Here is an 18,516-nt window from a genome sequence, read left to right as displayed (position 1 = left end):
AAATCACTGATGTGTTGAAGAGAAATGGGTTTGCCTCAGGGTCTGGAAACCTGCTTGTGCTTGTGGGCCACAGGCAGGAACCCTGCAAGAAGGAATGGTAGTGGGATGGAGGGAGAAAATAGCAGAGTGGATCAACACTAGGTAGATAGAGTCAACCTGCTAGAAAGGTTTACCCCTTCACCCCTGATGGGGAAGGGAGATAAGACGTGGAGGAGAAGGCTTTGCCAACAGTGGAACAGTGAGGAATGAAATGAAATGAGGTGATCTAGTCTGTTGCAGAGGGCCTGGCACTTTGCACTACCATTAAAGTTTTGAAATCTCATACCCACCACTGGAATTTAGATTCCTCACTTTGGGGGTTGGAAGGACTGGTAAGTGCCAAAACCCTGTCACTTCAGGGTGACCGTGCATCCTGTTGTCTGTGATTGCTTCAGCCTTGGTCAGTGTTGATTTGGTGGTAATCGGAGAACTGTGTGGTAAAACTGAGGTCTTGATTTTGTAGCTTTGTTACTGGGGTTTTTTGTTGTTTTTGTTTTGTTTTGCTTGGCTTCCTATCCAATAGAGATGTCTTACTGGGAACTGGGAAATCTGGTCATTGTGCTGCATTCTGTCTATAAGAGTGGTGTTGTAGGGCAAAGCCAGATCTAACTTCCCAAAGAGCTGGATTTGGAGTCTGATTATGAGTAAGTCTATGGCGGTGATTGAGATGGGTGGCATATCTGGATGAGATGACTAACAGTTGATTATAACTAACTGCTCAGCACACGCTGTGCTGGAGTATCTCAGCGGAAATGCTGACCCTTGTGCTGCGCTCCCTTGTGGGAGGGAGGGTAGGAGCAGTGTGCCTTCAGGTGCTGTGAGCACTGTTTGAGAAAGCCAGTACTGGGTAAGGACAAAGAAGCACCATGCCAGGCCACAGGGGCACGTCACACTTTGGGTGACACCCAGGCTCCCAGTGACCCTCAAGTTCACAGTGGCTCAAAGTAGACATGACTCAAAGCCAGCAGTGCTGTTCCATACTCAGAAACTCAAGTCTGCAGAAGCTGAATTGCTGATGTACCACAGCAGAGTGCCCTCCCAGGCTTCAGGAGAAGTAAATCCTTCCCCATTTTTTCAGGGATTAGCAATTTCCTGTTTCTTCTGTGTGTTGATTCTCCTTTTTTTTTTTTTTTTTTTTTGGTTAGTTGTGGAGCTTGAACAATGGACCTGGGCACTGTCCCTCAGTTCTTCAGCTCAAAGCTAGCTCTCTACCATTTGAGCCACAGCACCAGCACCACTTCCAGTTTTCCGGTGGTTTTTTGGAGATGAGTCTCATGTACTTTCCTGCCTGGGCTGGCTTTGAACCTCAATCCTCAGCTCAGCCTCCTAAGTAGCTAGGATTACAGGCATGAGCCACCAACACCAGCTTTCCTTTTTTTGAGGGGGTACGGGGGCTCAGTTGTGGAGCTTGAACTCTGGACTTGGGCGCTGTCCCTCAGCTCTTCAGCTCAAGGCAAGCGCTCTACCTCTTGAGCCACAGCACCACTTTCGGTTTTCTGATGGTTTATTGGAGATAAGAGTCTCACGGACTTTCCTTGCCTAGGCTGGCTTTGAACCATGATCCTCAGATCTCAGCCTCCTGATTAGCTAGGATTACAGGCATGAGCCACCAGCGCCCGGCTCCTTTTTTTTTTTTTTTTTAAAAAAAACTCTTATGTGCCTCCTTTTAAAAAGTATCTGGAGAAGCTGGGGCCATACTTGCCTGGTTCCACACACACATGTATTTATACATGTATGTACGTATGTTGATTTTGAAGTGAGTGAATGGTGGTACTTATCTGCTAATGTCATCCTCTGTGCTTAGTAGTATAGTTTGGTCATTTTCCCTGGCTACAAGAGAGGCCACCCATTTTTTTTTTTTTAAACTTGCTTCCTTGATAGGATTACTATTCTCTGGACTTCTTTTCTTTTTTTCATTCTGTTTTTGTTTTTGCATATGAATAGCACTGCTACAATGTAAGTGTTGTAAATAGTCTTCTTATCAAATACTTTTCCTCACAAATGGGAAAAAAATCTCCAGGATTTAGTCTTGGGAGTCAGACCGATTTCTGGAACAAAGGCATAAGGATGGTAAATTTTGAGAGACAAAGCTTTTCACCCTTGGTGGAAGAGGACTCAGGCTTCTGGGGGTGGACTCAAGAGACAATCCCACTTGTCTGTGGGGATTGCTGCCAGTTTCCCGGCATCTCCTTTGGTATCTGTTTCAGTTTTAAGAGCTTTGCTAATATTTTAATTTTTTGCTGGTTATTCTTTTTTCCTTGGTGAATCATCTATAATTGTTGTCCATATTCCATTGAGTTGTTTATCTTTTCCTTCGCAGTTTCTAAGGACTCTACATGGTAATATTTGCTACAAACACTCTCCTGTTTATTATTTGTTTTTCATATTGTTGGGTATTTAATTTTTGTTCCTTTTAAAAATTGAATTGCATCTCTTTTGGTTGCTAGGTTTTACCTGTCTATTAGGATCCTTCCTGTACTTTAAAGTATTTTTGAAGTATTTGAAAGTATTTTATCTGTACTTCTCTTGTATACTTGTCTGCTATGCATTTGGTCTTAAAGAGTGAAGGAAGAGCCAGCCTAATGTTTTCCCAACAGCTAAGCATTGTCTTAATACCATTTTTTGAGCATGCTGCCTTGCTCCTCAGAGTCTTTATATTTGAGATTTTCTCAGTGGTAAATGCTTTGTGCTTAGAGTAGCATTGCAGAGAGGGCAAGGTGGCTGGCTTGGGAGTGACATTGTATGACTCCTGCAGATTTCAGGGCACTGAAGGCTTGTGCGTGGTGGAGGAGATGAGAGCTACACTTGTTGGCCAGATGACCCTGGCAAGGGGCCCTGGGGTCAGCTGCAGGTTCACCCCTCCCCTGAGGTTGACACTTCTGCAGAAGAGGTTTCAGTCATGAGAATGCATTTGACACTAGATGTTCTTGAATAGGTGAGGATTGTTTTGCAGAAATTGAATCTACTTTATTGGTTGGTATTTATAACTAACCCTGTAGAATTCACTGATCCTGTTAAATGGAAGAGTTCATCATAACATTCCCAAAGTAACAAAAATGGAGTTTTCCATCAGTGTGGTGTAACTTAAGACTAAGTATTAAGTTAGTAAGCAAAACAGTGTCTTCAGAGTATTGAAATCTGTGTATCATCAAAAGCGTCTGTCCACATGGAAGTAGTGAAAGCTTGTGGGCCTGACACCTGTGTGGGACTGTCTCAAGTGCTGTGGACAGAGCTTGATCAACTGATGGGGGGGGGGGGGGGGCGGGGCGGCGGCTAGAGCACAGGTTCAAATGCCAGGCCTGGGAGAAGCCAGTGATGGCACCTCTCTCCTGCTGTTGGTTTTTGCCAAAGAATGGTAACACATAGGAGTTGAAAAGGCTTGGGGTTAAATCATAGGTTCCCTCACTGTTGCTGCAGGAGAAATTTGGGATTTTTGAGGAAGCACATGTATCTCTTAATTAGGTATGTTTTCGCTGAAATGCAGTGCAGACTAGAAAGGGCAGGGTTCTCTGTGCAGGGTAAGCGGGGGGTGGGGAGGTTGGGGGTGGGGAGGCTGCCTGGATAACACTAGCACACAGCTTCCCCAATGACATCAAAACTTCTGTATGGACAGGGGCAGGAAGTGTATTTCCCCAGCTTCTATTTCCTTAAGACCGGAATGTGACCAGAAGCTGGGCAGGCCTCCACACACTCTAATGTCTTACTGTAAAGCTGGTTCTGGGACCTGTCCAGCTTACACTCAAGTAACTAATATTTGTCTAGATATTAGCGTGGACTCCATGAAAAAAAAATTGGAAAATGAACTAACTTTGAAATGTGTTCATGACTCTTTTTTTTTAAGATGAAGATAATGTCCTAAATTGAATCAGGAACCTAAATTTGATGTTTTTTGTTTTTTGATAATGTGCCATGTTTCCACAAAATTAAAGAGTGTAATTTAGTATATATAGACTCAAAAGGGAAATTTAGAACATTGAAAATAATGGTATGATACACTTTACTTGGTAATTTGTGTGTTCATTTGATTTAATGTGGGTGTATATGAATGGTATAAATATGATAAAGGGTTTCTGTTCAGAATAGTATAGCTTGGGCCACTTCTTTCAGTGTAACTTTGGCAGTAAAAGTTTTCAATTTGTAATTACTGCTGTAGTTGAATGAAATAGCCTTATATTAAGTGGTTTTGTTTTAAAGATAACTTGGGTAACTTTTTAACATAGGCTCTGAGATATTTTGCTTGGGATTGGGACTTGAAAACATAAGCTTAGCAGTAGAGAGACAAGATGACTTGAAGTCAGTCACTTGTAATGGAATGATGTAGGGTTTGGCAGTTTTTCTGTAGCCCCTGTGGTTTCATTCTGTTACCATTTAGTGTACAGTGCCCTGGCTTCTGCTCCCAAATCAGAAGTGAGGCAGAATGGGAGCTAGGTAGGTAGAGCTCCAGGCTCACTGATGAAGTTGGAACACTTGATGTTATCTTCTAGCACTAGAAGCATTCATCCAGGACTGGTTGAATGAATGAGAGCCTTACTTTGATTGGAGGAGTCTGGTAATCTTCATGTACTTGTAGCATTGCTGTTGGTGTAGGTGTTCTGACTACACAGAAATAGATTTCTTTGGGCTGGACTTTTGTGAGAGCTCAGCATTACAGTGGGCTTTCTTGTCCTGGTATGTGCACGCACACATGCGCACACGTGTGCCATATATGCACTGGTAATAGTGTTAGGCTTAACCACAGAAAATGAATGTGTCATCACAGAAAATGAATATTACTTTTGTTTTCTAGAACTCACTTGAAATTAGATAGTCAGTATTACATACCCAGCAGCTAACGTCAGAAGGACATCTTTCCATTGAAAGTAGGATTGTCTCTGTGTAAAAATGTGTACATTTTCATTTTTCTCTGATAAATTGTCTTCTGATATGCATAGTGTCATGTTACAGATTTCATTCCATGATCATTTGTTCATTCACATGTATTTTTATTTTTAGCTCTAAGCGAAAGAAAGACATGACCTCAGCTGAAATGAGGTGCTTGTGAGGTCATCCGATTTCTGGCTAGACGTGTGCGGTCCACGCCTCCTGAATCCACTTCACACACAATGGTAATGGCAAAAGCTGAGGGACAAAGAGGGCCTCATGCCCCATGTCTGTTCCCTTACCCTTTATCTTCTTTAGGAGATCCACCAAATCCTTCAGGTTGAGAACAAGAAGCCTTAACATATGACATATCTTAACTAACTTCAAATGTTTAACACTGGTGTTAACCAAATAACCATGCGCTAATCAATAACCAGACATTTTGGATGTGTTTAACATGGATTTTTTTTTAAAGAGCTCTGTGAACTACTTAACTATGACAACAAAAGAATCACTATGTCAAAAACTTGAGTCTGTAGGAATTTTCAGATTGAATTTTTCTTTTAAGTAGTAGGGCTTAATTCTTAAACTGTAGCAATCCAGGCTTAATATGTTTTTCAGACTAGAAATTAGGGATTTTTGTCACATTCTTTTCCTGTGATAAAGAATTTTAAAGGTTTGCTTTAGTTATCTGTACAAAGTTGAAGGCAATAAAACTTTTTCATTGGAATCCAGCTTTCTTCAGAGTTCATTATTTAGTTTATGTTTGTAGGCTGTACAGGCATTACAGATTCATAGACTTTCAGTCACACTGCAGATTTTACACTAAGCTGTTAGTTCAGATAAGTGGTTCCCTGTCTGATTTCATTTCCTATACTGTATGAAATAGCATTGATAGCAAAATCAACACACAAATTTACTTCTTTTTACCTATGTTATGCAGTTGTTTAATTGATGAGATGCTGAGAAAAGTAAATTTCATCCAAATTGGTAGGGCAATACAAAAAGCAAATTCTAAGTCTGTTCGACAGAGAATATTTTTCTTTTTAAAGAGGTCACGTTTGTTTTCAGGTTTTCTTTTAGAGGCTCAATTCTCTGCAGAGTTTGCTTATCTTCTTAATCTTGTTAAAAGTGACATAAAATTTAGGGTAAAATTTTTTTTCCCCTTCATGTATGTGACATTCTGTAATGATAGAATTGTTCACATGCACTAAGAAAACTGCTTCCTCATGCTGGTCCCTGTAGGGTTGCCCATAGGCCTGTCAAGCCTTGTTCTAGAGAAAACCAATGAGTCAGGAGTTGTATTCTGTTTTACCAAATCTCCTGATGAGGAATTATATACTCCCTCCCTGGAAATGTGAACTCTGAACTCTTGGTTTTCTTTTCTTTTTTTTCTTTTAATTTTTTTTTTTTTTTTTTGTTGTTGTTGTTGTTTTTGTTTTTTGGGTCCGGTTGTGGGGCCTGAACTCTGGGCCTGGGCACTGTCCTTCAGCTCTTCAGCTCAAGGCTAGCACTCTACCACTTGAGCCACAGCACCACTTCCGGCTTTTTTTTTTCTTTTTGCTTATGTGGTACTGAGGAATCTAACCCAGGGCCTCATGCATGCAAGGCAAGCGCTCTACCACTGAGCCACATTCCCAGCCCCCTGAACTCTTGGTTTTCTATAGAGTAATTTCTGACCTGGTTTTATATTTATTTGTTTGTTTGTTTGTTTGTTTGTTTATTGGGTCTGGTCGTGGGGCCTGAACTCTGGGCCTGGGCGCTGTCCTTCAGCTCAAAGCTAGCGCTCTACCACTTGAGCCACAGTGCCACTTCGGCTTTTTTTCTTTTTGCTCATGTGGTGCTCGAGAATCAAACCTAGGGCCTCAGGCATGCAAGGCAAGTGCCCTACCACTGAGCCGCCTTCCCAGCCCTGCTGAGCTGGTTTTAAATGTCATGGTCTTGCCACAGTAGAACGTGTTTGTGTAGTACCAACGTCTTATTGCTGCCAGGTAAGCAGGGAACGTGCTTTCGTAGTCATAGCACTCCGGAGGCAGAGGCCGAAGGACGGTGGAGTCCAGGAGCTCAAGTCAAGCTTGAGGAACAGTTACTAATAGGTGTATTTTTAGAAATTTCAATATCTTCTGTTTATTCAGAGAAAAATTATTTTTCTTTTTCATTAAAAAAACCTGACTAGGTCAGGCATTTTTGAGGTTAGAGAACTTTGAACAACATCTTTCTAATGTGCTACAAGTTAATTAATGAACTGAAAAGACTAAAAGGATTATTAATGGACTAAAAGTTTCTAAAGGTATGAGTTGTACAAGAACAAAATTTGATTTTACTTAGGCATAGAATGCCTTCATGATGATTTCTTTAAGAGAAAATAAAACTAATACTGTTTTAAAGCTTCAGATTTAAGTGTGGAGATGTTTTGAACCAGTAAGTAGGTGCTATATATGTATATATATGTTTAATATTTTAATATATGTAGCCTGCCTTATTTTAAAGCAAAACTTTAATATTAGACTTAAAAGGAAATAAATCTAAGATGAAAAAATTTTAATGTTAAAATGTTTTGAAGTAATAAAAGTAAATAACCTTTTCTAAGAATTCTTTTCCTTTGACGTTGTTTAATTTTTTTTCCCCTTTTTGTTTTTTAGGTTTGAAATTTTTTTTTGGTGATGGCATGCTCAGAATCTTGGAGCCCTAAGTTGAATATATTGGAAATTTAGGAACCTTGGAAATTACGTTTTCTGACATACAAATAATAACTTGCTAGGAGAACTAGCAGATTTAATAAAAGTATGAAAAAGAACTTTGTGTTTCTAAGTCAGCAGGCATGTCTGGTATTACCACCTGCGCTCTGGAGACATTTACCTTTTGATGGTTTTGAGTTCTTTGGACCTGATATTTTATGTAGTTTCTTCCCATGCCTGTTTGGTTAGCTGATTTTCTTTTCTATCTACCTTGTAGTGTAGATTATTTAGATCAGAGATAGTTATTATTGATCAGAATAAAAAAGTAGAAATAAAGCCAGTAAACAATCTTAAATACAATAGCCACAAAATTTCACTCTGCAAATGGTCCCAAATGGTCTGTATTAGAATACACTACCCGAAGTATATCCAAATATACCTATGGGAAAAAACTACTTGTTTGTAAAATCTGACTTTATTATGTAGGACAGAATGCTATTGTGTTGGGAAAGAAGCTTCTCGCTCACCTCTTTTCTTTTTGGGTGAGTGATTGAATGCTCGGGAAAAGTTTCACATAGGAGTTTATTGCAGGTATTTTTATTGGTGGAACTGGTATTATGAAGTCCGAGCAAGTCCTAAGGTTTGTACTGGAAGATGAAGGGCCTTTCCATTACTCTCCCGCATGCTTTTGTTATAAGGTATAGTCACACACACACACACATACACACACACACTCACTTTGGTTTGTTTTGAGATAGAAAACATTAGATGCATATTTTAACTTGTATTTAAAAGATTGAAAACATTAGACGTTTAAAATCAACTTGCAGTTTAATCTAAATGTATGTTGCCTATTTAGCAGTTTTTCAGTGATGACTGGCTTTTTCAGAGCTCCTTCTGTGGTACTTGTGTCGCTGGAGGTGTCTCTTCCTCACCGGTGCCAGCCTCAGCATTGCCTGGGCTTTGGCATTTGATACACCCACAAGGAATTCACCAGGCAGAGAAAAATTTGGTCCTCACTGGAATGAATATTTAAAGACCTTCTTAGATTCTGAAAACTGAGTACACCTGAAAGAGAAAGAGGGTGGGTGGGAGTTAAGCTTGTAGAGCTAACCTAAGTGCAGCAAGGGTAGGAGCCAGAGGTGTAGATGAAGATGAGCCGTGGGAAGCACCTTGGACAGGAGCCGCCTGGCGCGCTCTGGGGAGCTCAGGAGCGTGCTGCCATGCTTAAGGGTGAACTGTAAAAAGACGGATGCATTTACCAACAGTGAGTTTGATTTCATTCTAGAATATCTAGTGTCACTGTAACTCCAAGTAAATATCCCTACAATGTTGAGCATGGTGGAGAAGCGAGGATATGAATACAGTCAGGTGTTTGGTGGGCATATCCTAGAAACTGGTAAATAAATCTTGAAATGTGTTTTCAGGTTTCTGTTGGCTTCAGTTGTGATGACAAAGCGTTTTGGTGGGGCTCAGGGGAAGCCTGTGCCTTTCTGGGTCACTGCTTCCCAGCCTGGCACACCACTGATACATCAGAGATGGAGGAACAGCTTTGCATGAGTTAGGCCCAGAGAAAGTAAGCTAAACAGGAAGTTTTAGACCAACTCCACCTGGAAATCTGAAGGAGAAGCTAGGGCTCCTTCCCTAAGAAGACCACACATGTGTAGTGTTGTCACAGTATCTGGGCCAGCAGTAGTAGCCCCTGGCCGCCTATGATGCTCTCTTCCTTCTACTTCTGCCCTCACTCCCAGGTTGATCTCCCTCTTCCCTGGCTCCTCTGCCTTTCCACACAGACACCTGTAGTCACCACAGAGAGCTTCTTTGTAACAGGGCCAAACTGCAGAGCTGGGGGCAGAGAACAAACAGAAGAAATGGATCCTGAGGCCCTGGGGAGGGCAGGAGCTGGGGGGGGGGTCCTGCCTTCTGCTTCCTGCCTTCACAGGAGCTGTAGTTCAGAATAACTCCAAGCTTTAATTTTCAGTAACTACTTTTTCTAAAACTTTTAATTATTATGAAGATGTTTTTCTTTAAATGTGACTCTGTCTTCACATTTCAAATTCATGGCATAAAATTATAATAGTGACTAGAAATGTGTGCATTGTAATAGTGATTGGGATTGTTTGTGGCTTTTCCATTTGTAGCCCATTCTTAGGGAAATCAAGATTCCTAGATTATTCCATCGTTAGTCCTTTTAGGTTTTCTGGATGTGTGACTCCTGCTTTTACTAATATATCTGGAAGTATAGAAAAGAGTGCCTTCAGACCATTTTTGGCCACAGAATGGATGTATTAAGTCGTACTATTGGAAATGTGCTTCATCACAAGAAAGGCCCTGTGAGCAGCTCTCCTCTGCACCTGGACGTCTTGGGCTGCCCACTTGCTATGTCGGTCACTGGGACTTTCCTGTACAGGATGGCGTCACTGGAAGTGCCCTGAAAGATCACGGCAGTCTGAAGGAACCTGTAGGAGCATCGTCAGTGACAACGCATGACGCACCGTAGGCCGCCGGTGGCTTCTGCGTGGACTGCTGTTTGCAGGTTGGACCTGTAGACAAGCCATATCACAGAAACAAAGTCACCTCTCCCCATCAGTCATTGCTTTCAGTGTGGCTTTGTGGCTGGTGACTCCAGTGTCAGAGGGAGCCCTGGATCCCTTCATGTAGTCCGTATTTGAAGGTGTTTTCTGATTCAGCCTGTGGTGTTGGGGGCCTTTACAGCAGTGCCTCGGAATTTCACATCCCTGGAGAGAGTGATTGAGAGGGAGACAGAGCTGGACGCAGGCCTTGGAGCCAGGGCCTCTCTGGGAAAACGTTGAGCACATGGGATTCAAAATCGGTCAGATTGTTGCCAGACCTCTTCTGCTCAAGTAATTTCATTACATGTTTTTTTCCAGCTCTTCACAACGGTAGCCCCTTTAACTTCAGTAGACATGGTAGACATATTACAGTCTTCTTCCCTCACATTCCCTTACCTCTGCCGAGGCCTGGAGCCTGGTGAGTGCCTTACTGTAAAAGGCCTACTGGTTGCTTGCCCCGTTTCCCACTTCCGTCCTTTCCGTAGTTCTAGACCTAGGGACTTTTGCTGTCTAAGATGTTCCTATAAAAATGTACTAGCATTGTATTGTGCAGGTGGCCTTTTAGTTGTGTGACAGACGTAGTTTCTGAGGCCATTGGCTCCCCATTGGGCACTGCTGGGGGCTGGTGTCACCCAAACTCCCCCTACAACTGCTGGTTCTGAGGGCTGGCGTGGGCCGCAGCCTGCCTCGGAGCAGGAAGATCCAGACCTCGTGTCTGGAAGCTAGCTGGGACTGGAGCAGCTGGAGATAGCCACGTTTCCCTTGGTGACAGTGAAAACAAGTATCAGAGAAAATCTCATAGCAATTCAAGGCAATATTTGTGGAAAACTAGGCCGGCTTTTCAGGCCTACACGAATCTATTGTCTAGCTATGTGTGTCTATGTAAACAAAGATAGAACAAAAATTGCCATATTGTACTGGCATTTTAGAAATAAGCTGTTATTCAGGTTGGGTGTAGTGGTGCATGTTTGTGATCCTAGCTACTCAAGAGGTGACACAGGATTGTGCTCCAAGGTCAGCCCAGGCAAAACTGAGAGCCTGTCTCAAAAAACAGGCTATATATGCCAGGCATTGGTGGCCCTCACCTGAAATCCTCCTGCAGAGGCTGAGCTCTGAGGATCATGGTTCAAAGCCATCTGTGAGACTCCTTACTTCCAGGTAAGTACCAAAAATGCCAGAAAACCTGTAGTGCAAATAATAGAGCACTAACTTTGAGCAGAAACGATCAGGGACAGTGCCCAGGACCAGCACAAACTGGAGAACTCAAAACAAAAACCCAGGCTTTGTGAGGTGGTACACCTGTGTAATCTGTGCTACTCAGGAGGTAGAGATAGGAAGATCATGGTGGAAACTGGTACAAAAGGGGGTAGAATATGTCTTCAATGGCATAGGGCTTGAGGCCTGAGAGGTGGAGAAAAAAATCAGAATCACATGTGTTTTGTGTAAGAGGATGTACTATTATGTGTGTGTATATGTATGGTGAGCCCTGCTCTGAAAAAAAGTAAAACCCAATACTTTTCACATTGCTTTTGAGGAAAGGTTTAAAGAATGACTATTTTTCATGCACTGTGTGGATACTCTCAGAATCTGCTCATATTGTGCTCAAATGTAAGAAATAACATAGTCCATGTGTTGTCTGAGCTTTTGGTTTTGACTGACTGCTTGGGGGACTGGAATGAGTATCTGCTGTGTGTAGCGTAGATGTGGTCCAGAAGAAACAAGTTTGTACTCTGAAAGAGGTTTTAACAAGCTTTTGTTTGTGCTTTTATTTTGTTTGGTGACTCTGGCACTGTTATTAGTTGTTATTAGTTGGCCAGACTTGATTTCACTGGCTGAGTGGCATGGCTGAGGTATTCCTTAATGTAACTGTGTTGAAGGCAGATGTTGGCGCATTCCTTTATTACAGTCATGAGACATTCCTGTCTTTGTTTTTGTTCTTTGAGTTAAATAAACAAGAGCATGAATAAACAAGATAATCTAAATTGCGCTGTGTAACTTTTCTACCCCAGGTTAGCAGGGTAAGGAGTCAGGGAGTTGGGCAGTGTGTGTGTGAGAGAGAGAGAGTATATGTGTGAGAGTGTGTGGTTTCTTCCCAGGGAAGACGTCTGCCTGGATTCTGCAGTATTGAGTGTTTACGTGTGTTCTGTTCTAAATCCAGCCAAGGGAACTTGGGTGTAAGTCCAGCCCCACAGTTGTTGCTGCACTGACAGGGTAGATTCCTAACAGACAAAATAGGGAGAAGGCAAACAAGAACGTAGGGGAATGCAATCTTTTTCTTTGTCTGCCTCCTCCCTTTTTTTTTGGTGGTGGTGGTATTGGGTTTGAACTTGGCACCTCATACTCTATTGCTTGTTCAGCTGGCATGCTGCTTCTTGAGGCGCACTTCTATGCGAGAGCTTGTTTAGCCTCCAGCTTCTCCTCCGCCATCTTCCCTGGACTCCTCTTGAGGCACACTTCTAGCTCTGCTTTTTGCTGATCACTTGGGGATAGAGTCTCTGTGACTTTTTCTTCCTCAGCTGGCTTTGAAGTGCAGTCCTCCAGATCTTAGCCTGAGTAGCTAGGACCACAGGCATGTTCCACTGGGGCCTGGCTCAAACCTTAATTTTGGGGGGGAAGAGGTCCAGTCGTGGAGCCTGAACTCTGAGCCTGGGCGCTGTCCCTCAGCTCTTCAGCTCAAGGCTAGCGCTCTACCACTTGAGCCACAGCGCCACTTCCGGCTTTTTTCTTTTTGCTTATGTGGTGCTGAGCAATCGAACCCAGGGCCTCAGACATGCAAGGCAAGCGCTCTACCACTGAGCCATCTTCCCAGCCCCTCAAACCTTAATTTTCAATTAAAAAGTTGTCTTAAAGAAGGGTACGGGTCGCTCATGCCTGTAATTGTAGTTACTCAGGCTGAGACCTGAGGCTTGCTGTTCAAATCCAGTCCAGGCAAGACAGTCCAAGAGAATCTGATTTCCAGTTAACCACCAGAAAACTGGGAGTGGCACTGTGCTCAAATTGGTAGAGTGACAGCCTTGAGAGAAAGGGCTGAACCAGTACCACGCCCTGAGTTCAAGCCTATGACTGACAAAATTGTCTTAAATTTTTATACCCTAATCTAAAAAAAAGAAAGTAAATGATACCTTTTTTCTGTATGCATTTGTTTTATACAATTAAAAGTTGGTAAGCCAGTCGCTGGAGGCTCACACCTGTAATCCTAGCTACTGAGGAGGCTAAGTTCTGAGGATCATGGTTCAAAGCCAGCCCAGGCAGGAATGTCTGTGAGACTTTTTTTTTTGGGGTCCGGTCGTGGGGCCTGAACTCTGGGCCTAGGCGCTGTCCCTCAGCTCTTCAGCTCAAGGCTAGCACTCTACCACTTGAGCTACAGCGCCATTTCCGGCTTTTTTCTTTTTGCTTATGTGGTACTGAGGAATCGAACCCAGGGCCTCACGCATGCAAGGCAGGCGCTCTACCACTGAGCCACCTTCCCAGCCCTCTGTGAGACTCTTATCTCTAGTTAACCACCAGAAAGCCAGATGTGGCTATGGCCGAAGTGGTAGAGCACTAGCCTTTAGCTGAAAAGCTGAGGGACAGCACCCAGGCCTAGAGTTCAAGTCCCATGACTGACCAAAAACAAAAAGTTCATAGTCGCACATCTCTTTAAGATTATCCTTAAGGTGTCCATTTGTGAAATTGAAGGGCTGGAAGCTGCTGCTTCTTGGAACTGAATGCTCACTATTGGAGTGTTGAGGGACCCGCTTCATTCTGTGTTGCCCATAGCATGCATCCCAGGTCACTGAAGGACCTGGGCGCAGTTTGGCAAAGTCTGGATTTTGAACTCAGCATTGGTGTTCGTTTAATGGGAATCTCTGTTTTAAAAATATGACATTGTAGCACATGAGAGCAGTGGGTTTCACCAAGATCGGCCAAGAACTTTCTGGGAAAGTCAGGTCACAGTTGCATATAAAAATAAGGTGAAATCAGTCAGGCACCAGTGGCTCATGTTTGTAATCCTAGCTACTCAGAAGGCTGAGGTCTGAAGATTGTGGTTTGAAGGCACCTCAGGCAGGAAAATCCTGGAGCAATAGCTTAAGTAATTGAGCAGTAGTTTTAGCTTTGAGCAAAAATGCTCAGGGACAGTACCCAGGCCCCAAGTTTAAGCCCCAGAGCTGGACCAGGAAAAACAAACATGTCAGATGATGCAAAAGTCCAGTAGAACACAGATTTTCAGGAATTCACACTATTGCAGTTAATTACTTAATCTGCAGAAGTTATCAGACTACAAAGGTCATTTCCTAGTTATTTATGGAAATATATATGATATATAAATATGTAAAATGATGCCATGCATGTTTTCTTTCTGGGTACTAAGTTAAACTTTGTATCTCCTTGAGTGACTAGACTGCGTTTGCTAGTTCTCTCTAGAGGACTGGCAAAAGGACCCCGAAGGAGGAGGTACTAAGGATGAGTGTTGTATTTGAGCTATGTGGTTATTTTCCCAGGGAAAGTTTAAGCTGAATAATACAAATTCCGTATTCTACTCACTTGCAGGCCAGCCACTTGAGTGAGTAAATGTTCAGTAATACTATGTGTCAAGTGAATTTTGAGCGAAGACACTGGGATTTATTTTTCCCTGTCTTGGGGAAGTCAAGTTTTATCCTTCCTCTGGTTGCTCCTGGGCAGGAAGTTGAGAGGAAGCCTGTGGTCTGGTCTGGTTCACAGTGCTCTAAAGCACCTCCTTACCGCTTGGGATAATGCAGAATTCTTTCTGATTGCTCATTAGAGAAAGTGGGCCATATTCTACACTTAAGTGTTTTCCGTAGAGACTTTTTCTTAGGAGACCAGCGTTGAATTATTAAACCCTGTGCTCTGATTAGTGAGGCAGACATATGCTTCCTGTATTCACTGGGACTTGAAAGCAAGAAGGAAATTACTGAGTAAATCGAATTGTCTGGGGAGCTCATTTTACACTGATGTGAAAGGTCACAACACATCCTTGTGGGTGTGAAACCGCTGGCATGGCCAAGAGCATAACCTGCCATTCAAGATTTGAATGCAGCATTTCGAAGCTCCTCATTTTACCACCACGTCAAGAGTATAGGCCAGTAAGTATCGGGATAATTTCACTTCAAATACGGTAGGGCCACAAACTGGGATGGATTTGCAGTCCTGTTTTGAGGTAAGCACATTTCTGACTGAATTCTTGATTACCCAGAAGCGGGGCTTTGTTTTCTTTCTCTTGCCAGGATCTGTCTCGCTTGAACTCAGTTTACAGTGTAGGTAAACTATCTCAGCCTTCCTCCAGAAATGGGGATTTTCTTTAGCTCTTGAGTGGCTGGTTCCCCGTGTTCACTGCAAGCCCCGAGTTCACGTTAGAAGTCCACACAGAAAGGTCATTGCAACATTCTACACCTCGGCGGCCTGAACGCCAGGAGCAGGCGGGGCTTCTCCTTCAGCCCTGCTGGATGATGGTAAGACGCTGTCTTTCATCAGTGGAAGTCACCCCTTTCCTTCCCAGCTCCCCCCACATTTTTCAGTATGATTGTTGACACCAAAATCATTCTTTCAAAAAGCTGAGTGGCAGAGAGTTTGACAGGCATAATGGGGCTGGACGTGGAGTATTGAAACAGTCTTCGTTCTTGGAGCAAGCACATCGCTGGTGTGTCTCTGGGCCCTAGCACTGGCCTAGGCTCTTGGAGACTGCATTGCAGCAGGTGCAGTCAGACAACAGTAAGTGAATTGGAATGGGTGGGGGGGGGGGGAGGCACCATTCTCCACGGGGTCCTTTTCTAAGCATCTTGTATTTGAGGCATTTTCCTGATTTGTACGGGCAGCACAGATACACAGGACAGGTGGCCTCTGGCCCAGGTGGGATGCAGGAGACTCACCATGCTGTTCAGAACAGCACCAGCTTTATGAATGTGGATAAGAGGACCGATGCATACCCAGGATGCAAGGGAAAGGCCAGGTTGCCATGCTTAACTGGATACACCAGCGTAGATTCTGCTCCAAAGCGAGATTTGTGGAAGATGAGGCTCACCAACAGGTTGTCCTTAGAAAAAAGAAATGGAAATTTCTCGGCTCATCCTGGGCAGTACTGGCAGCCGTGAGCAGCCCTGCACAGCCCTGCTCACCCCCTTCCTCAGCTTTCCTCCAGGCTAACTCGAGTGGCATCTCGGTGGTATAATGGGTGAGGGTGGGCCTGAGTCACGCACTGGTGGCAAGGGGTGACGCTGGGGTGGGCCGATTCCACCAGGACAGCCCCGCGGGCTGTGCCTGTGTCCCCTGAGCAAAGGGTGGGCCCCAAGCCGTGTCACCACAGCCCTGACTGGGCTGATGACGGGGAGATGGTGAGGCTCCCCGGGCCGTGCCGAGGGCTTCAGTGCCAGGGCGGGAGCGTGCCATCTTCTGTAGCTTGCTTTCACCCCGTGACCGTTCCTCCGAGCAGGGCAGAGGATCAGTCAAAATTTCCTTGAAACACATACTTGGTTTCCTTGCAAAGATGGCAGAATTTGTTGAAGTGACAAATAGTGCAGAAAAACGCTCACTCTCGATAGTCTGATTGCCATTGCTTCAGCCCTCTGCGTCCTCTGCCGCATGCGTGCCCATTATCCATGCCAACAGCTCTGGGTTTTTTTCCCCAAATTTTTTATTGTGATTAAGTAGTTATATAATTTCCCAAATTTCACAATATTGTGGGATAGTGATGCTCATTTAAAGTTACAAACACATCCTAACTTTCCTGGAGCAAATTGTCTATCACAGTCGGTAACATTTATGAGTTCTATGAGCTTTGCGATACAGTTGTTTCTTCCACATCGGTACCTTTCTTTTGTTTTGCATAGCGTCAGCTGTTCCCTCTTTCCCACTTGTTCCCTCCCTCCCATCGCTGCCATTGAGTTGCTTAGTTCATTTTGGTCAATGTCCAGTGCAGCTGATGGGTCCCGCTGTTATATGTTTTTCCCAGATTCCCTCTAGTTCCCAACAGCTCTGTTTTGCATGGCTGCCCAGAGTGCTTGCCACCAACTCAACGGTGGCTGGGAAAGTAAGTAGTGTGTAGTTTTCATTCTGGTTCTTTCTAGTTTTTCTCTCTTACAAAGTTGGTTTCCGTGACTAGCCTGTATGCTGCTCTTCGATTATCAACTTGGTACAAGTGATGGACACGTCAAAAACAGGGCCTCCTGTATCTGTGACACACAGTACTGGAAGCCAGTACCACAGCAAGTTCATTGAGAGTGGCACTCTGCGAGGCTGTGTGCTGTTCCCTTGGGACCCCTTGCTCTCATTCAGGAGGATAGCGGGGTTCCCACGGAAGAGCGCGACCCTGAGTGCTTCCAGTTCCTCACCCAGCTGCCGCCCGCTGGCCCATGCTGTTGCTCAGGACTATCGTGTGGAACTGGATGTCCGGTTTCTGGCCCCAAGGCCAAGGCCAGCACATAGTGAGGAGTATGAACAGAGCCAAACTAAAACAGAACTTTCTAGCTTCCTCCCCTGGGGCTGCTTTGATTCCAAGTTTCTAGTCTAATGAGGCGGATCAAAGAGACATTTTCCAGAGAAACTGGAAATCCTACATAAAGGTGCCACACTTCTCAGTCAAGCCTTGCCAGTCTGTAGGAGGGCGCAGTGTGGGTGATACTTTTTTTTTTTTTTTTTTTTGCTGTTATTTTAGGGAAAGCGCTTTCTGGAGAGGGTTTAACAAGACCTGGCAAGGTTGGGGTGTGTCTGTGTGTCTGTGTCTGTGTGTGTGTGTGTGTCTTCCCTCATTTCCTCCCCCATACTTTTTTTTTTTAATTTTGGGGTCCGGTCGTGGGGCCTGACCTCTGGGCCTGGGTGCTGTCCCTCAGCTCTTCAGCTCAAGGCTAGCACTCTACCACTTGAGCCACAGTGCTACTTCTGGCTTTCTTCTTTTTGCTTATGTGGTGCTGAAGAATCGAACCCAGGGCCTCATGCATGCAAGGCAAGTGCTCTACCACTGAGCCACCTTCCCAGCCCTCCTCCCCCATACTTTTTGATGGTAAGATCTCGGGATGATTCTAGACTAAGCTGTTGGGGATGAAGCAACTATTAAAGAGGCTGCCCTGTTAGTGTGAGAGGCTTGGTTCTGTACAAGTTATTCTGTTCTTAACAGTGAGCTCTGCTGAAAAACCATAGTCTACGGACTCCTCCACACACACCCCACCCCTCCTGGGCCAGGGCCTTCCTGCCTCTTCCTTTGTTGAGAATGCTTCTCCCCAGGGACCCCCAAGGCCACACCCCTTCTCTGTGCCATGATGTCCTGGAGAGGCCGCCCTGGGCCAGCCTGGTTGGCCTGTCCCTCCGGTCAGTGCTCCCCATTTTCACATGGCAGTGCACATCCACTAAGATACAAGCCCAGTCAGCGGGGTCTT

At 44.2% G+C, this 18,516-nt stretch overlaps 1 protein-coding gene across 4 annotated transcripts in view; it reads left to right on the top strand.

Annotated features, from left to right (window-relative positions):
* Xkr6 (XK related 6) overlaps positions 1-18,516 on the top strand; it is a 174,881-nt gene that overhangs the window by 53,609 nt on the left and 102,756 nt on the right. For 3 of the 4 annotated variants that reach the window (XR_006150746.1, XR_006150747.1, XR_006150745.1), the window contains exons 2-3: positions 5,032-5,144; positions 7,542-7,696. The exons of the other annotated variant lie outside the window; for it this stretch is intronic. The gene's annotated coding sequence lies outside the window, so the exon portion shown is untranslated. Of the gene's footprint in view, positions 1-5,031; positions 5,145-7,541; positions 7,697-18,516 lie in introns of those variants that run through there. 4 annotated transcript variants of the gene reach the window in all.

This window comes from Dipodomys spectabilis, unplaced genomic scaffold (assembly GCF_019054845.1).
Source record: "Dipodomys spectabilis isolate Male_0828 unplaced genomic scaffold, ASM1905484v1 ptg000263l, whole genome shotgun sequence".
NCBI lineage: Eukaryota > Metazoa > Chordata > Mammalia > Rodentia > Heteromyidae > Dipodomys > Dipodomys spectabilis.
Note: the sequence above shows the minus strand (reverse complement) of the source record. Positions and strands in the feature narration are given on the sequence as shown.